The 20,464-nt window shown below is 41.5% G+C and overlaps 1 protein-coding gene across 2 annotated transcripts in view; it reads left to right on the top strand.

Moving 5' to 3' along the window:
• BAD (BCL2 associated agonist of cell death) overlaps nucleotides 1-20,464 on the top strand; it is a 392,415-nt gene that overhangs the window by 53,703 nt on the left and 318,248 nt on the right. The window contains exon 2 of one of the 2 annotated variants that reach the window (XM_044075801.1): nucleotides 16,913-17,018. The exons of the other annotated variant lie outside the window; for it this stretch is intronic. The gene's annotated coding sequence lies outside the window, so the exon portion shown is untranslated. The remainder of the gene's footprint in view (nucleotides 1-16,912; nucleotides 17,019-20,464) is intronic. 2 annotated transcript variants of the gene reach the window in all.

The raw sequence follows: 20,464 nt of genomic DNA, 5'->3' as shown, positions 1-20,464 counted from the left end.
TAAGATTATATCAGACATCAAACAAATCACGGCACCAGGAAGCAATAAGGACTACTCGCTAGTCCAACACTAGCGGAATAGACAATATAATAAGGAATTTAGTTGGATATCAGACATGCTATTACTAATAGAATTTAATGGCACTTTAGGACAGAAATAGCAAAGCAAGCACTTAACTAAATTGATATTTTTTTTAAAATGCAAGTTTTGAATATGGTGCTGTGCTGGGGTCTGTCACAGTTAACATGCTGAAGTGTGCTTCACCACCTAATCTGAATGAAGCATTTTTTTCCAGAATGAGGATTTGAAAATTGTCTGATATAGGGAACCTGAACCACAGAAAATTAAACAGAAAGGAACTGCAGCAATTTGAAACAAAGTGAAATAAACTGATTTAATGGTGACAATTGGTGGCACATGGGCGCGTGTGTATGCTTGTCTGTGTCCGTGTCAAATGCAAAACTTTTACAACTGTCTTAAGAGATGGAATAAGTAACTGTGAATGATTTTAGATGAATGGGTTAAAAAATCCAGCTATATGGGCTAGCATTTAATTGACGTCAGAATACATGTGGTATTCGACACACCTGTCTCTTAAGTTGAGTCTTAACAATGACAAATGTCAGTGTTCAACATCTCCTTTCAGGTCTCCCTTAGTTGCTTAATGCCAGTAGAGTCACTCAGTCCCTGGTGACAGCTTACCTTCTCTTGGTCCCCACTCCTTCAGTCTCTGTTTCCCTCCTCTGCCCCCTCTCGGTAAAGACGCAGGGGCCGACTGCAGACTCTGTTCTAGAAACTGTTGGGGAATGAGGGGTAGTGTTGATGTGAGCCATCTCAAAGGTTAAATTATTCCCCGGTAGGAGTAACAACATGGTGAGAACATAACCACTGGACTTAACGTTTGAGTTTAAGGGATGCTGGACAGCCTAGCACATTTGTGACATTTGGGGGTATGCCTACTTTACATGCTGGATATTGAAATAACTTTGGAAATTAAATAGTCTTGATTTTTGAGAATGGGTCTGATTCCATTCTTCTAGCACATAAGGATTGCTATTTGTACCTCGTTTCTTTGGTGCCTTGAAAATTGGTGTCAAAAGAATTAGCACATTACCTCAAAGCAGATCACTCCAGTATCAGTAGTTATAAAGTCGTTTCAAATGACAATTTGTCCAGCTAGTATTAAGATTGAACAAGATTGTTTGTTTTCTGACAACCGCTTACACAACGATTACTGACAGCTCTCACCAATGTGCCTAAATTACAAGGGGAGATGCAGTTGGAGGACCATTATAAATGTTTTTAAAAAAAAAAAAAAATCTGACTGCAACCTCGATGTATTTGATTTGGCATGTTGGTGACAGGATTCTTCGGGAAAGATCGACTGTGACTTCCAAAAAAAAAAGGTTGAAAAAGGGGCACCCCTTCTCCCATGCCTAAATCCGTCACTGATTTGCTAGGAGAGTGTCTGATTTACTAGCACTTATGGTGAGTCAACCCTACCTAATTTTTTTGCAAAGGCGGGGTTTCATTAAGATCAGATCCTACCCTTCTGCCTAAAGTCATCTCCGTTTACTTAGCTTTAAGCTAATCTCCCATTCTTCTTTCCCAAACAAAAGAAGCAAAAAGGAGAAAAGATTCTTCTCTCTCTCTGGACGTCCATAAGCAGCTTGGATACTACTTATAAAAACTAGGACCTTCAGGAAAGCTAATCAGCAGTTTGTATGCAATGAAGGTAAGAGGAAAGGGCAATTGGAGCTGATCTGTGTTTGGTGTCCTTTACCAGAGGTCCAAAGTGTTTTGGGTTGAATCCAAACCATCTAAAGCTAAGAAGTTAAGCCTACCTTGAGTTTGATCAGCACTTTTTCGTCTGTATTTTATGTTTTTTTAATGCATTTAATTTGTGCCTTTTTGACTGCTTTTACAGTTTGTGCCTGGTTATTACATGCACTTGTTTTGCACTAAAATATTGCTTTAGATTAGCATGGACTAGATCCAGACTTGCTGAGTCTAACCTGTTTTTTCATGAACTTGAACTGAAATCCAGCCATCTTACATTAAGAAGGACTCCCCTACACACTTGTGGCAGAAGTGTGTGGATATAGCATTGTCTAAGCTGGGGAGTGCTGAAAAAAGGACCATTGTGTGATTTCCTATCGCAGACTAGTTTAAAAACTGTTAATTTTGCCTGTATACAAGCTTCACATTTATGAGTAGCTGTGAACCACACAATGGGGGTTAGTGGTGCCTTGTACGGATGCAAACGCCCAGAAATACCCCACCCCCGAAACTCTCTTAGGCTTCCCTGCTGCTCTTTGGACAAGTCAGCTGTGCACTTCTGCACTGTAGGCATCTCAGCTGAGCACTGAGCAGTGTTTCCCCACTTTTTCATCCCTGATCTTCTATAGAATTAAATCCCCTTCTTAATCCCAGAGCAATAGTTGATTTAATTTGCCCTGTCACAAACTAGTACTTACAAATTACTTGCTACTATGGGCAGTCAGTTTCCCAACATTTCTCCAGCCAGCCTGATTGAAATGAGCATAATGTGGCAATGTAGCAGTTGCCTTATATGTACTGACAGCCACCTGCTCCTAATGCAAACAAATGTAGTATGTCAGAAATGTAACTGTACTATGAAACTTCACTCTCACCTAACATTAAACAAGACATCAAACAAGATGTTCTTCGTGTTTCACTGTTGCAGTCATTACATTTGGGTAATCTGCTGGTGGGTTGCCCTCAGTCGGCCTGAATTCCAAAGTCTTGGGTCCTGCGTCGGTTGCTGTATTCTCTTCCATAACGTCAGGTCGTCAGGGGTATAAAACATGTGGCCGACACCATTTTCTTTAGTCTTTCTTGCCATGCGGTGCCCGAAGCAGAAGCATTTCGCAAGTGCTGGTCGGCCGACTACTGAAATATTCGAGTTGAGTTTCAGAACCGAAGTCTTCACTAAAGCCAAGTACCCTGTTGGGGAAACTTTTTTCTTGCTTTTTACCGATGTCAGAAAAAGTTAATTTCATTACTTGTGGGAAGCAAATACCTCATAAGGATTTCCATTTATACTGTATTTCTTGCTTAGGCCCTGATCACAATGTGCCTGACTGTCGGTTTTTGTGCTAGATTTAACCAATGCACTATTAAGCGTTTGGTATATTTTTGCATCAAAGTATTTTGGAAACAGATTTAACTACCCAGAAATGTCATCGGATAGCTATCCAACTACCGGAGTACATAAAAAAACACAAAGAAAAGGACAGAGAAAGGCAGTCGAGATCCAAAACCGACGATGAAGCTTCTCTTAAGCTGGGCGCCGGTTTGCCGGTACTCAGTGATGCACCTTTGCAGCCCCTGATACCCACTGTCTTAAGAGTCGCAGGCTTCTACCAACACCCATGTGGAGTCCGGCAAGCCATGTCAAAAATGTAACTGTACTTATAAACTTGAATCCGTCCTCTCACCTAACAATAAACAAGACATCAAACAAGTTGTTAGCACACACACATCTTCTCTTACACAAGATAAAATCAAGACACAAACCCACATATGCGGAGGTACTTAACCAAGATCCTGCCAAAAGACCAGAGACCTCCCAAGCGTAAGTAACCCACACATACTGGTACATGAACAGAATTCACGATTACCCACCGTGCAACAATTAAGCCCCTAAGGCAAAATGCCTCAAAACCAAATGTCCTGATCATGGGCGACTTGGTAGTGAGACAAACAGATGTTCTCCTCACCAGGTTGGACAAGAAGGTCACGGTCAGCTGTCAGGATCTGTCAAGTCAAACGGCAACAATTACTGTTATAGTACAAGTTGGAGTGAATTACTTGAAATGTAGCTGTCGGGACTATATGAAGAGAGACATGATGGAACTGTCAGATTGTGTTCCAGACAGGTGTATCCCTAGACCTAAGCAGCATTCTACCTTCACCTAGGATGATGTCACAGTACAGACACAAAAAATGATTGATTTCAACTATTGGCTTAGTTTCTGGTGTCACTCCAAGGGGATCCGGTATCTGTCAAGCTTGGGAAGACATGGTCGACAGACCACTATGCTTTCCTAGAGATGGCCTTCACCAGTCTCCTCAAGACTTTTGGATACTGGCAAAGATACTTGCCTCCCCCATAGTGCCTTTTTTAGGCTATGTTAAAATAAAAAAACTTCCAACACAAAATAATTCACTATAGACAAACTCAAGGTTGTGCTGCTTAATGCTAGGAGCCTAAGCAATAAACTGCACTCCTTTGAAGCACTCCTCAACTTGTAAGATGCTGATATCCGTGCAGTTACTAAAACTTGGTTCAAGACTGCAGAGATCACCCCGGTCGTACAAGGCTACAATGCCTTTCACATGGTCAGACTCCAAAATGAGCATGAAAGAACCAAAAGTGGAGGTGTATCGTCTCCAGATACACCAAGAGTGGTAAAACAGTACGACTCTCTTTTGCTACTCCAGGTCCAAATAACTATAAGTAAAATACCCTACCACATCATGGTCCCCACCATGAACCAGGAGAAACACACCACTTACCTGGACTTTCCAGAGTCGTTCAACATACAGCTGAACACCGTGGTCAAGGGAGACTTCAACTACAAATCCATTAATTGGGCAGTATACATGCGCACAAACATTATCATTTTGAGGTTCCTGAACTTTAATTCATATGCCCTGGAACAGTTGGTCTGCACCACCACCACAGGGGCTCAAATGTCCGAGACCTGGTACTGTCCGATATGAGGCTCAAATGTCCTAGACCTGGTACTCTCCAACATGGGGAGGATCAGGGATCACTGTACTACCTCAGTTTGTTGCCCTCCCCAGTTAAGTCAGATGATAAATCTGTCTCATTTGAAATAAAGGTCAAACCTGACACCCCCACAGGAGTAAAAAAACTGAAACATTTCTCCAAAGCAAACTGTAGCTGTCTAAGCAATGCATAAAAGGTTTCAAAGCCCCTGCTAACGCAGCTAACAACAGTTCCTATACAGAGGCGTACACAAATACCCTATATAGCCAATTAAACAAATGTGTTGACTCTGCTGTACCTGACAGGACTAAAATCAGGTCCTTTCGAAAAACAACAAGCCACCGTGGCGGACTTCAAATATAAGTTGTATAGCAAAAGAAAGAACCTGATATCTAAGAATAAGAGGGAACTTACTCGGCAAAGGAGGATTACCCTACACAGCTTAAACAATCAAATGAGAAAGAGAAGTCCTCAGTTACGAGACTAAATTTGCATCTCTAGCTAAAGCCAATCGTAAGGCATTCTTTAGCTACATCCGAAGCCTAAAAGGGAATGCCCAGCTGTGTGCCAAACTTTTAGTGGATGGCGCCACTCACACTGAACCTGAAGAAATTGCCAACCTGCTAGTTGACAGATTTGGTGATAACTTTACCACCTGCCACACCCCATAGCATTCCTGACACCAGTCCTCTACCGAGCATCCAAAGAACGGATCATGCACGTACTCTCCAAGGCCAAACCTATGGCCTGTATGAGACCAGGTAACACTCCAGACAGTTTACTAAACAGTCTAAAATCAGATCTAGCGGAAGCACTTGGCAATCTCTCTAACCACAGCCTGAGCACTGTTTTTTTGCAGACGGAGTGGAGAACAGCAACGGTAATCCCCTTGCACAAAGGGAGTCCATCAACCGACCTTGGGAACTATAGACCCTGTAGCGTGACCAGCCATATCTGCAAGGCCATGGAAAGAATCATCCTGGACCTTATCAACCAGAACAAAGGTGACCTTCAAACTCTGACCCGACCCATATTAGCTTTTGCAAGGGTAGATCTTGCTTATTAAACCTGGTGGGCTTCTTTGACAATGTCATCAAAGCCATGGATGTGGGGAAAGCAGTATATACCGCCTATTTTGATTTAACCAAGGTGTGTGACACAGTTCCCCCCCCTGAGGGATCATTGAGAAACTCTCCCAGCTGGGGTTAACCCTGTAGATGGGTAGCAAACCGGCTCACTGATTTGACAGTGTGCATTCATAACTGAGGAGTCCACTTCCACCAGTAGACCAGTTACCAGTGGTGTACCGCAAGAATCTGTACTAGGTCCTCTGCCGTTTGGAATCTTTCTCTGAAGTCCAGGCAAAAGTAGATGGCCTGTGGCTTACCAAGTTTGCAGATGATTGTAAATTTGGAACAATCATTGTCCCCCAGCACTGTCAACGTATTACAGTGGGAAATGACACAAATGATTGGTGTCAAAGCCACAGACTAAACCTAAACGCAAAAAATGCCTCATTTATTCCCTTTAGCAAAGACATAGCCCCTGCTAATTGCGATATGGATAGCACTCCCTCTAAGCTCAAACCCAATGGTGTGAAACTTGGGAACACAAGGTTGATAGCAATCTAAACTTCAGTCACCATGTGTCCATAGTGGTAAGGAAAGCCTTCTACACTGCACATCTCATAAATAAGGGCATCACATCCAAGATCAAGGAGGTCATAACTCTGCCCTGATCAAACCACTAATTGAGTACAATGCTCCCGTGTGTATGTACCTCACCAGACACCTGCAGCAGCTGGAGAGACCACAGAGGTTTCTAACCAAGAAAGTTCAGGGCCTCCAAAACATGACCTACATGGAAAGACTGAAAACTCTGTTGCTGTACTCTGTGGCGTACAGGCTGCTGAGAGGTGACCTGTGCCTGGCCTACAGAGCAGTAGGAAATTCTTCTCCCATTTGACTTGTGGATGTGCGTCACTTACTCCAAGGATCTCAACCTAGCTTATGACGTTAATGGAATATGTGGGAGAGACAGATGTCTCTCAGAGATTGCCGCTTCTATGGAACAAGCTCCCACTTCATGTGAAGCAGAGTTCCTCAGTGGCCCTATTTAAGCTCAGCCTGGTCAATTGGATAGGTAACCATAAGTTCACCCTGCTGGTGGCACCTATGTCCCTCATGGACAGAGGCAGTTTGTGCTGAATATAGAATTGCTCTGCAAGCTATGACCATCATAACTATGGGCAACTAGGGTGCATTTTTTATTTATTTATTTTTTACATGGGTAGGCTTGTAAAGGCCCTAGGGTCATTAGCCTAGTAACCTCCTATGAATTGGACATTTGTGCAAGTAAATTTACCATAACAGTAGATTTTCCAATAAGTCACTGTTGCAGTAGCCTCTCATCTCCTCCAGCTCCCTTTTCTTGCTTAGGTTCTTTTTGTGCTGCTATGGTTTGGGCACTTCCTAGCATTATTCATTCTGGGATGTTCTTCATGTTTCACTGTTGCAGTCATTACATTTGGGTAATCTGCTAGCAGGTTGCCCTCAGTAGGCCTGATTAACAAAGTCTTGGGTCCTGCGTCGGTTGCTCTCCCTTCTTCCATGACGTCAGGGGTATAAAACATGCAGCCGACACCATTACATCAGTCTTTCTTGCTGTGCGGTGCCCAAAACAGAAGCAGTTCACAAGTGCCGGTCGGTCAACTTCTAAAATTTTCTTTTTCGCGTTTCAGAACCAAAGTCTTCAACTAAAAGCTAAGTACCCCATTGGTAAACTTTTTCTTGCTCCTTACCGATGTCAGTAAATGTTAATACTTGCATTACTTGTGGGAAGCAAATACCTCATAAGGATTTTCATTTGTACTGTATTCCTTGCCTAGGCCCTGACCACAACGTACCTTGCTGTTGGTTTTGTGCTAAATTTAATCAACGCACGATTAAATGTCGGTATATTTTTGCATCTAAATATTTTGGCTCAAGATTTAATTATCCAGAAATGTCATCGGTTAGCAATCCGACTACTGGAATACCTAAAAAAAACGCAAAGAAAAAGACAGAAACAAACAGTCTAGGTCCAAAACTAACAACGATGCTTCTCCTAAGCCAGTCACCAGTTCACCGGTACTCAGTGAGGTCCTTTTGCAGCCCCTGTTACCCGCTACTTCTAATTCACAGGCCTCTACTGAGACCCATTTGGATTCCGGTATGCTGTGAGATGCTTCAATTATGGAACCCGCAGATGGTCTCTACCTTAGATGGGTCTGGAGCCACTGTGCAGGCACCGGCTTCTGAGGGTGTTTTCAGGCCTACAGATTTGTATGTTAAACCGATGCCATCTTCAAAACTAAGGCCAAAATCTAAATCTATGTCTAAAAAAACCAATGCCTGGGCCACATGTGCAGGCCCCTATGCCTAAAAAACAAATGATCAAAATAGCTGAAGATTTAATTACTCTGATCAGGGGGTAGCCAACCCCCTCCTAAGAGGCCTAGGCAAGACATTGATTATGAATCTTCTGAACAGGATTCTATTTTTTCTGACTCTTCTAATGAACAGGATTTGTCTATACCTACGTATGAGGACTCTGATGCAGAATATTCCATTCCTTCTGCTTCTCCCCCTGAGGATTCTACTTTTGGTGAAACTTTACAACTTTACATACCTTAAAGGAACATTTCCACTGGGAAAGTCGGGATTTCTCTGAATCTAAAAAGAGACTTGGGGATTTTCTTCTTCCTCAGCATAGGCCTTTGGCTATACCTCCTGTTCTAGACCTTGTTGATGATGTTTTTTCAGAATCTAGTATGGCTTCTTATTCTCTGCCCCCGGCTCCTTGTAAGCCAGGCAGATGCTACAGGGTTCCTGACTCCCACAAATTCCTTTTCAAAAATCCTATTGCTGATCCTGAAACCATTTCTCAGGGTCTCAAGGGCATGAAGGCCTCTACTGCTAAAAATCCTACCCCTTCTGATAGAGATTCCAGGGCGCTGGATAGATGGGGTAAGAAGGTTTACACTTCTGCAACCTTGGCAATCAGGGCTTTAAACTGTCAGTTTCATATGCTTAAATATCAACAGCATATCATGGGACTACTTAAACAGAAAATTATGTTAATTTCTGACTGTGTGGAAAATAAAGATTTACAGGATTTATTACATTCAGCTGAACAAGTTGGAAAACATACTTTGCAATGTGGTTTTGATTCCTTGGAGGCCTCTTGCACGGCTGCTGTAACTGGGTCTGTGCTAAGAAGGCATGCTTGGCTCAAAGAGCAAACTCTGCCTGACCATGTTAAGGCAAAATTGTTTGATGCTCCTTTACAACAGGACCGTCTCTTTGGTAATGAGGCTGAAGAAGTGTTAAAAAAAGATTGAAGATAAAGCTAATTCTATGCAAACTGTGAAAGATTTCTTACAAGTGCAACCTCCAAGATTTAGTAGGCACTGGCCTACTAAAAACTGGACCTTTCTAGTCCCTTTGAGAGCCTCTCAAGTCAAATCCAGACATTTCAAAGGCTCCAGGTTTCAATCACAAGGAACTTTTAGAACAAAACAATAGGGTGCCTCCACCTCCAAATCTGGAAACAGCAAGGCACCTCTCTATGGTAAACGGTCTCAGTGACTTCCCTCTACAATCACCAAGCACTTACCTTTTAGCCCCCCTTTTTGGGGGAAAACTGGCACTTCATTCACGAAACTGGCAACTTATTACCCAGGACAAATGGGTTTTATATATAGTATCCCAGGGATACAGATTTAATTTCCACACGTTGCCAATCCCAAACGGAGACCTGCCCCCAACTCAGTGGGCAGAGGCCCAGAAACAAGTTCTGTCCCTCATGAACATGGGGGCTATTCAACCAGTACCAGAAGAGGAAAAGGGACAAGGTTTCTATTAAAGACTTTTCCTGGTACCCAGAAAAGACAAATCATGGCGTCCAATTCTGGACTTATCCACTCTAAACACATTTCTGGACCTTCTAAAATTCAAGATGCTGACTCTTCAACAGTTACACTCTGTGCTAGGCAAAGATGCCTGGTTGGTAACTCTAGGCTTAAAAGAGGCTTACCTGCATATCCCGATCACGGAATCTTGCAGAAGATACCTCCGCTTCAAAGAAGGCTACTTGCATTACCAGTTCTCTGCACTGCCCTTTGGCTTATCTACTGCGCCCAGGGTCTTCAGAAAGTGCCTGGCTCCAGTAACTGCATTTTGCAGGCAAAGAAATATTCAAATATATCCATACCTGGACGATTGTCTAATTCAGGCAGAAAACAAGGACATTCTCCTAAAGCATCTGACGTTTGTAAAAAGGGTTCTAACTTGTCTAGGGTACACCATAAATGAAAAGAAATCACAACTGGTACCCTTACAAAAAATTACATTCCTGGGTGCAACCTTGAGTACAACTGCCCAGATGACTTGCCTAGCGCCAGAAATGCAAATTCAATTGTTGACTTATTTCAAACAGGTGGCCACAAAAACCCTGCTATCTGCAAGACAAATTTTGCAAGCCTTGGGGTTCATGGCCTCTTGCATTCTTCTAATTTCATATGCAATTTCATATGCAAGACTTCATACGAGGAAACTTCAGTGGTACTTAAAAAGTTTATGGAGTCAACATTGTCACAGCCTGGAAACAATTCCTATCATACCTTGCCTGCACCTAGAGTTCCTATGGTGGGCAGAGGCCTGCCACCAAAACAAGCGACTGCCATTCACTCCACCCCCTGCCACCCAAACCCTAACTACAGACTCATCAGATTATGCTTGGGGGGGGCCCAACTGACAGGAAAGTGCATTCAGGGCAAATGGAGCCCAAATCAAATGCACCTTCATGTCAATCAGAAATGGATGCTAGCTATACAGAATGCACCGACAGCCTTCAAGGACTACCTTCATCCAGGATAATTAATGATGAAGACAGACAACACCACAGTTATGTGGTACATAAACAAGCAGGGGGGTACACATTCTTACCCCCTTTGCAGACTAGCCATGGCATTGTGGAACATGGCCTTGACTTACCAAATACAACTACAAGCTCAATTCCTGCCAGGAAAGCTCAATACTCTGGCAGACGAACTAAGCAGAAATCTTATGGACCCACACAAATGGAAACTGGAACCACAAATTTACAACGTGTTGACATGCAAATGGGGTAGTCCAGGCATAGATCTTTTTGCCTTACCCCAGAACTATCAGTTGGACAAATTCTGCACAAGAATTCATCACAAAAAAGCTTGGAAAGTGGATAATTCACCTTTCAGTGTATGCTTTTCCCCCTCCATCTCTGCTCTCCAAAGTTCTACTAAAAGTCAGACAGGACAAACCAAAAATGATTCTGATTGCTCCAGACTGGCCTTGCCAACACTGTTACCCACTCCTGCGCAATGTGTCACACCTTCCTCCGTTGCACCTGCCTCAGACACCTTACCTACTCTCTCAGCAGAACTACCAAATTCTGCACGCTCAGCTCCAAACTTTGAATCTTGCAGCGTGGCTAATTCTCTAATTTCACCCTTGGCATCCCTCAGCAAACATGTGATGGGTGTTATTTTGGAGGCTAGAAGGCCTAGTACTAGAAAATCTTATGCTGACAAATGGAAAAGATTCTGTGCCTGGAAACAATCACAAGGAATAAGCACAGCAATGCCCAATATTCCTCAGATTCTGCAATACTTAACTGAGATGCTTCACAAGGGCTTATATTTTTCTTCCATAAAAATCCATGCCTCTGCCATTTCAGCTCATTACAACACAGAGCCTCCCCCCTTCTCTCATCCTCTGCTAAAGCAGCATCTCAGAGGGGCCAAAAACTTAAGACCTCCCAGGAGAGCGCCAACCCCTGCATGGGACCTCAGTTTTTTTTTTGGAAAAACTCACTCTCCCTCCTTTTGAGCCAGCTGCTACTGCAGACCTAAAATTTCTCTCCTGGAAAACGGCTTTCCTTTTAGCAGTCACCTCAGCTATAAGGATTTCTGAATTACAGGCTCTTATGGCAGTGGAGCCTTTCATTATTTTTCATGGGGATAGGGTGTCTCTCAGGACCAATCCATCTTTCATGCCTAAGGTGGTATCCAATGTGGCTCTTAATCAGACCATTCATCTGCCATCTTTCTTTCCCAATCCACAGAGCAAGGGTGAGCGGATTCTGCATTCATTGGATGACAAATTAGATTTTACTTAAACAGGACAAAATCTCTAAAAAAATCTGCACAACTATTGGTGGCATTTGCTGCAGGGGCAGAGGGAAAGGCTATTTCAAAGCAGACTATTTCCAAATGGATAAGCCATTGTATTCGTTTCTGCTATGTGCACCATGGTAAACCTATCCCCAAGGGGATCGGATCTCATTACACTAGGGCTGCATCTATTTCTGTAGCCTTTCTCAGAGGGGTTCCTACCAGAGACATTCTAGAAGCTGCTACCTGGAGCTCAATTCATACATTCACCAAACATTACCATTTGCCTCTCTTCTGTAAATCCAGAGCTGGCTTTGCAACTGCTGTCCTTCAGGGCCTTATAGCTGCTCCTAATGCTGTATAAATCCATCCTCCCAACCACAGCTTTGGGAATCTACCCAAATGTAATGACTGCAACAGTGAAACATGAAGAACATAGTACAGTTGTGTACACTTGCCATAAATGTAGATGTTCGAGTGTATTCACTGTTGCAATCCTAGTTACCCACCCTCCAGCCCCGTTTATATATAAACTCTCCAAAGTTCTACTAAGTCAGACAGGACAAACCAAAAATGATACAAGTCAGACAGGACAAACCAAAAATGATATATATATATTATATATATATATTTGGTTTGTCCTTTCTGACTTTTAGTAGAACTTTGGAGAGCAGAGATGGAAGGGGGGAAAAGCATACACTGAAAGGTGAATTATCCACTTTCCAAGCTTTTTTGTGATGAATTCTTGTGCAGAATTTGTCCAACTGATAGTTCTGGGGTAAGGCAAAAAAATCTATGCCCATTTGGGGGGCACCTGACATCTGGGCCAAGAAAAAGTGATGTAATGGCGTCTGCTGCATGTTTTATACTCCTGACGACCTGTTGTCATGGAAGAAGGGACAGCGACCGATGCAGGACCCAAGACTTTGTTAATCAGGCCGACTGAGGGCAACCTGCCAGCAAATTACCCATATGTAATGACTGCAACAGTGGATATACTCGAACATCTACATTTATGATAAGTGTACACAACTGTACTTTCTTGCCCCCCCTTCTGGGTAAAAACATAGCTCTGTAGCTTTTGGCTCTCCAGTTGGCTGGAGCTCAACAGTCTGAGCACGTGGTCTGATAGCACAGTGCAGCTTTACCTTTGTGGAGCCAGACAGCCCACAGGTGGTATTACCCATGTAGTTTAGCCTACTGCAACAGTGTTTTATTAGAACCTCTGCTGTTACAGTAATGGCATTGTCTAGTAACTGTAATCCTTTAGGATTTGGCAGATAGAAAATCACGAATTGTAGAAGGGACAGAGCAAAAACTTAAGGCAAAATCAGGAATATTGTACATGGATGGCTGAGAGAGGTGCTGTGGTGTTAGAATAATTGGTGGAAAAATTACTGACATTTATATGTACAGCAGCAGAGATTTTTGTCTTTGGTATATGTTTGAAGAGTCTATAACAGTTGTCATTTTAAGCTGTCAGCATACAAGCCTGTGATAATCTGAATGCCAATTAAATTGAAAGAAGAGTTAGAAAAAGAAAATGGCCAAGTGAGAGTAAGTAGCGTTTTGGTGTACATTCTGTTACTAGATTTTTTTTTTAATTTATCGTATTTCTTAAGGGAGTAAGAGATTTGCACAAAGCAATTGGTAGTATTACAAAATGAGAAAGATCAAAGGAGCAAAATAGCATCAACTAAATGGTGTTGCCTGCCATTGAACTGAACACTGGCAGTCATTAAACCAGTCTGATATAAGGTGCATGGGGGGTGGCATTGGACTAAGTTAAACTCTACATGTGTTTTAGTTCTAGTAGTGAGTCTGCAATTCTGAAATTTGGTTAAAAGACAGCACCACAACACTTTTTATGTGGGTACCATGTACAGAATGCACTGTGTAATAAACTTACAAATGAATTAACCGTCACCACACAGTCTGAGAACTGCTTTAAGATTGGCATTTTACTTAGAAAGTTAGTCCATGGTTTTGCTGTTTGAAATCCCTACATATGAAGCAGGAAGTGATAACTGCCTTAATATATGGACCACTTGACTTCAAGTATCCAAATTAAGGTAAAACAGTACTTTAGGCAGATTCTGACCAGTGTATTGCGCAGCAAGATTGAAGTCGGGTGGATTCATCTCGGTTGAGCATGATTTTAGCCTTAATTAGCTTAATCTCATTTGTTTTTTTTTTGTCAATTTAACTAGAATAGTTTCAGTTATTATGGCAAGACATTGAAGAAGAGCCTGAATTCAGATTTTGCATGTTATTATGCTGTAATATTACTTTTTTAGGTCAGCAAAATTTTAATTTATGTATTTGCCTGCTTTCTTGCTTTTCTTTGTTGGGAAGTCTGACTGAGCTAGGAATATAGGATTATCCTGTTTTCAGAGGAGACACAGGGAGAAAAAGCTCAACAGTACAAGTTATAAAAGAACATGATAAAAACAGTGAATACAATTGTAATAGAAGAAAACATTGCATTATTTGGCTAAAACTGCACTGTGGAAATATTTATTGAAGTGGAATAGAGTAGAAAAGTGTGGGTAAGATGACAAATCTGCAGTGTATTAATTGACATGTTGTGAGGTAAACAAAAGAGTTAAGGTTTTGAGAAGTGTTTGCAGAAGAAACACTGAGAGAGAGCGTTTCAAACACAAAATTTATGCGATAAGTAGGGGAAATAGGTACAGGAGTAAGAATGGTTGACATAAAAACAGGATTAATGAATATACTGCCTTCAGTGAGGAACGATTTAAGTGTAGTATTGGTAAGGAACTGTTAGGCTTGACAGTACCGAAAAGCAGCGAGTGGTAGTAGTGATGTAGTTAATATCTAGAACGGATAAAAATGAATTTGAAGGGAGTGAAGAGAAAGGAACTGGGTAATGAAATGAGAGAGTGTGGTATTGGGAGAAATATAGTGAATGTGAAATGTAAAGTCAATATGACTAGAAGGTTCTAACTTACATTTGCATGCAGATTTTGGCCTGGATTGCATGTGATAATACTTTCAGAGTTGAACAAGGGCAGAGCCAGGTGTTAGTATCAGTGAGCAAGAGCAAAGTCTGGTAGTTGGGTATTCAAGAAACACAACGAACAGAAACCAGAAAGCCAAGTACAATGTAATCATGTACTTATTCTATAAATAAAGAATAAATAAAGAATTTTTAATAAATTTTTAAGAATTGGTAGTATAAAACTGTCTTTTGGCTTTTCCTGGTTAGGGGTCGCCACAGCGGAACTCTGGTCTGCTAATGATTGGCAGTAGAGTTTTACGTACTGGCTTGCCGGGCCTAACGCACAACCTTCAGCGAAGGGACGCCCATTCACGCATGTCGACACACAGACGCTCTAACTGAGAATCGAACGTGCAACGTCTTAACTGTGAGGCGACAACACTACCGCAGCACCACCACCGCTATTTTTTATTATATTTTATATATTTTATTATTTTTCATTTTTGTATAGTATATATTTTTTGGTATTGACACATTGTTGTTGTTTAATATTATGTTGATGTACATAATTTAATAGTATAGTTTTAAGACATAGAGTTATTTATTTATACCTTACACTAACTTTAGTATAGGTAGACTGGTTTCCAAGTCAAAGTTTATACAAACTGATTGCATTCGTTTAGGACAGCAGGAACGTTTTTTTTATGATAGCACAACTTGTATAATATAGTATTAAAGAATAAGTACATGATTTAGATAGGATGCGCTTGGTATAACATAATTAGATTATAATATCAGATGACAAGTAACACACCCATTAATACAGTATGTGGTTTTTAAGTTGATATTTAGTTTCGTACTGCAACTAAGATAATGTTAATTTCAAGTTACGCTCATGTAAGTGGCAGTGTATACCTTTAAATTCGTAGTGTTTTAACAGAATGGACTTGATAGGTTCACACTGTATGACAACGGTATTTAAACCACGGTTTGAATTTACTCTGATTGTCTGAAGAAGTCTGGATAATATCCGGACGAAAAGCGCTTAATGTAAAAGAGTAATTCACTTGCCTTGTCTTTGTGTTTTTAAAGTACTTTTCAGTACTGTTTGTGTGTGGAATTCTGACAATAAATGATCGTTTTACTCCTCTTGGAGCGTGGAGACTGGTGCTTATAGTTTAACTTGCTTTGTTTCTAGGTATTGTTTTAGCTGTCTGCAGATAATTTAATTTGTCTCAAAGGGACTAGAATGGAGTTCCAGCGCTTTGCAACAGAGGTAGCATACAAGGAGTCTTCACCTAAATTGAGTTAGATTAATGAGGTAGACGTTTTTCAATTTAGTTCTGTATTAAATCTTAGTGCAGGTCACAAAAAGCAGAAATTAGATTGCTTGCTAAGGAAAAAATTCCAAAAATTAACTAAAGATTCCAAAATGCAGAAATTAACAGTAGGATTATAGGTTCATACATTTGTACTTGGCAATTGGTACAGCAGACCATTTAAAACCTAGCTATCGCAGTGCCCTCTAGTTGATTCTTCAGGTCTATAGTCTGCTACCAAATTTAAAAAAAAAAAACGCAAACATTGAATTATCAAATAGAAAAGCACGAACTGTAAATGTAGCAAACAGCAACAACTTCAAAAAACTTCATCAAATGGCCATAGTCGACCAGCATCACCCACACAATCAACCAAGGAGGGGACTGTGCTCTCCACACCCCCCTAACTATATATATATATATATATATATATATATATATATATATATATATATATATCAGCTATGAGATTGTACTACAGTGGAGAATAGGGCAATTATAAAAGGTTTCCCTTCACTTATCTTATGCATCGTGTTACTTCCTGGTTCTTGGCAGACTTTGGCTATTCGATGACTTTTTTTTTTTTTGAAGTTATCAGTATTCACTACGTTTGCAATTCACTGTTTTCCATTCGGTAATTCGTGGTTTGCATTTTTTTTTTTTTTTTTTTTTAAATTCAGTTGCTGAACATAGACCTGATTCTTCAGTCTGTGTGGGCCTGAGAAGATAACTCTGTAGTGACTTTGCTGATCCCCATCCAGCCATCAAGGTTGACCTAAAAGAGAGGTAGGTAGCTTCTTTGTTTGACATAAAGTAGGAAATTTACATAGATAGGGATCCTTTGCAAGAAATATCTATCCTGACAACGTTTGTGGTAATATTATGATGTATATTAGTCTTTAGAGTTGTTATTGGCGATATTATTGGATGTCCTTCCATTCTCTGTTGCAGTATTCTTAAACATATGGGATTCCCTGCCGTGGAAGCCCGACATCTGGCCAGTCTTTCAAAGACTCCTGAATTTAAAAGATGCACTGAACATCACTATATACTGCCTATGTAATGTAGGGCATAAAGGTGATGTTCAGGTCTACCAGAATTGGAAGTTCTTTGCTGCCAGTCTGTACGTATCTTTTACACCATTGGTCTGTTTACCTGCATCCGTTTTCTGCCAGTTGAACGCATTTTCGTTCTTCAGTGACTTTCTGTGCCTGTTTGTTGTCTTTAGGAAGATAACTGCCCTGTTGGGGATTTTTTTCTTGTTTTTTGTGTTCCTTGGGGTTCATGTCTTCCAGGAAGGGGTAAATGCCAGTGTGGGAGATAGAGTCCCTATAGAGACCGCCACGATAAATGTCTTTTTTACCTAGGTGCTTGTCGTGACCATATGTCTTGTTTTGTTTATCAGGCGTTTGTTCCAAAAACCTTTCCCAGTAGACTTTCTTACCTTTCCTTGTATCTTGAGAACCAGCATCTTAAGATGCTCACTAAAGATAATAGGGAAGGATTCTCCTGCCCCAAGGGTCAGCCATTGGGGAGGAAGGTGAAAAAGGTACGACTGAAATCTTCTGCTGTCCAGCCTCTAACAGGTGTTTCTCCTGAGGTTATGAACCCAGAGACTCGTCCAGCTGTGTTGTCAGATTTCTCTGACACAACCGTGTTGGAGGCTGGTGAGGATCTGGCTGGCAGCATGTCCCATCTCTGACGTTCAGAGGGAATCACGGTAGATTTTTTTTTCTGAGGAGCCTAGGGGAGTTCCTCAGATTTTAGTTGGGGAAGAAATTCATGCTACGGTTCTTGACTGTTGTCCTGGATCTCAGCCTTCTCAGGACATTCCCTTAAAAAGAAACACAAAATTAAACCTGTTTCTTTTGCTTCTAGGGATCCACAAAGTGAGTGGCAGGCTTTTACTCTGGGATTATTTTCTGCCTTAATGTCCTTAAAGCCTCCTTATGGAGCTTCAGTTCCTGGTCCTCTATTTTTCTTAAAAGGCCTAGAGACCAGGATTCTTCTAAGGTTGTCTGATTCTGCTGACAAATTCCTAATTTATTCTACTCAAATTCCTTTTCCTTTGGTCTATGGGTTAGAGGAGGAGGAATCTGTTAGTCCAGATGTTCCTTTGGGGGCACACTGGTTAGGATGATGGACTTTTTTTTAAGTGGGATTGTACTCCAGTCTCTGATATCCATAAGTGGTACTGTATGTTGTTGCAGTTGGACTCTCCTAAACCTGTGGCTATTTCTTCTGTTTTGGTTGCTTTCTCTAATGCCTCTCATGCGCCTGATTCTCTCCCTCCTGCTCCCAAGAAGTCTGATAGGTTTTATAGGGTTGCTGAGGTTTGTTGTTTTTTATTTAAATGTCCTGCTGCTGACCCCTCAGTAGTGTCTGTAGCCTCTGCTAAGCTATCTCAGTTGCTTCCTTTGCCCAAGTTATTGCCCTCTGATAAGGACAGCAGGACTATGGACAGGCTGGGCAAAAAGGTTTACACTTCTGCTACCCTAACTTTTTAGGGCTATGAATTATCAGACCAATATGTCTACGTATGTGTTGGCTCTTTTTTCTCAGGCCTGCCAACTTATTTCCAATTTTCCAGATCTAGGGTAAAACTCCTCCTCTTTCCTTGTGAGAGACCTCATCTCAAGTTTTTGTCATTCTATTAAATGTAGTTATTATGCAGCAGATGCCTCTTCTAGGGTTTACTGTTTCTGGTTCAGTTATGAGGAGGTATTCTTGGCTTAGGCTTCAATTTCTACTTGATAATATTAAGGCTAAGTTGATGGATTCTGAACTTTTGTTTTGGGAAGTTGCTGCTGGTTTAAATCCCTTCAGGTTAAGGGTAAGGCCTTATGGGAGCTTAAACATGTGTTTGTTTCTCCTTTGCCTAAATTTCAGATAAACTACCACGCTAAGTCCTGCCTTTGTTTGTAGGCAATCCCACCTTTCTACTAAATATAGGAAGAGTGGCAAATGGGCTTCTTCTGCTAAGGTTATTTAATTTTTGGGGACTCCAAAGCCTTCCTTTTTGGACAAACCAGGAGCTGTGGGACTTATCCGTCTCTTCCCAGCCACATTCCTCTTTCTTTTTTGTTTTGGCTTCAGACTGAGGATTTTTGGGTTCTGTTTTTCATTCATCAGGGGTACTTCATGGTGTGGAAATCCCATCCTCCTTTTATGGGCATTCCTTAGCCTCCTTGGGAACAACTTCCGTTTTTACCAGAGATTCTTCAAGATCTCTTGTCTCAGGGTACTATTTGAGATGCCCTTGTCCCAAGGGGGAAAGGGTGGTACTCCAGAATGTTTCTACTGCCCAGAAAAGAGGACACTTGGAGACCTTTTCTTAGACCCCTCTCATCTAAACAGTTTTCTGAAGGTACCTTCCTTTCAGATATTGTCCTTTCTAATTCTGTTTCCTGTTGCTCCCTCAGGCCTACATGATGTCTCTGGATCTCAAGGATGCTTATCTCTGTATTTCAGTCAATCCTGTTTTTAGGAAATTTTTGTGTTTCTCTGTTGCTTCCTGGCATTTTCATTTTTCTGCTTTGCCCTTTGGCCTTTCTACTGCCCCAAGGTTGTTCACCAAATGCCTTGCTCCAGTGATTGTTATTTGCAGACTTCAAGGGATCCAAATATTTTATTTGGATGACCTGTTTCTTCAGGTGTCCTCTCCAGAGACCCTTTTGCAAAGTCTTCATTTTGCCATATCCCTTCTTCAGAGCCTGCGGTTCACTATAAATTTCTAAAAGTCCTCTCAGAATCCTTTTCAGGATCATGTTTTTCTGGGTTGCTGGATTCAGATGGTGCCAGTGCTTGTATTCCTGCCCCCTCCAAAGGCCTTCACTCTCATTTCTTTCTTTCACTGTTCTTCCTCTGGCTTCCATTTCTGTCAGTGAGTTTCTGACCGTTCTGGGTTTTATGGCATCCACCATTCTGATGCTCCCTCTGGCCAAACTTCATATGATAAGGTTTCAGTGGTTTCTGAAGTCAATGTGGCTTCAACATGCTCATCCTCTAGAATTTGTAGTTCCTTCTTTTACTTGTTTTGGACAGTAACTTCTCTGGTGGATTCAGCAGTTGTCTCTGAATCCAGAGATCCTTTTCGTCCCCCTCTTCCCTCTTGGGAATTGTTCACAGATGCCTCAGACATGGGATGGGGACGACTGTTGGCTCCCTGTAGGTCCAGTGTGTCTGGTCGCCTTGTCGGCAGAAGGAGCACGTCCATGTCATAGAGATTAAAG

Source organism: Protopterus annectens, chromosome 6.part1 (genome assembly GCF_019279795.1).
Source record: "Protopterus annectens isolate FY-2018-M chromosome 6.part1, PAN1.0, whole genome shotgun sequence".
In the NCBI taxonomy this organism is placed as follows: Eukaryota; Metazoa; Chordata; order Ceratodontiformes; family Protopteridae; genus Protopterus; species Protopterus annectens.
Note: the sequence above shows the minus strand (reverse complement) of the source record. Positions and strands in the feature narration are given on the sequence as shown.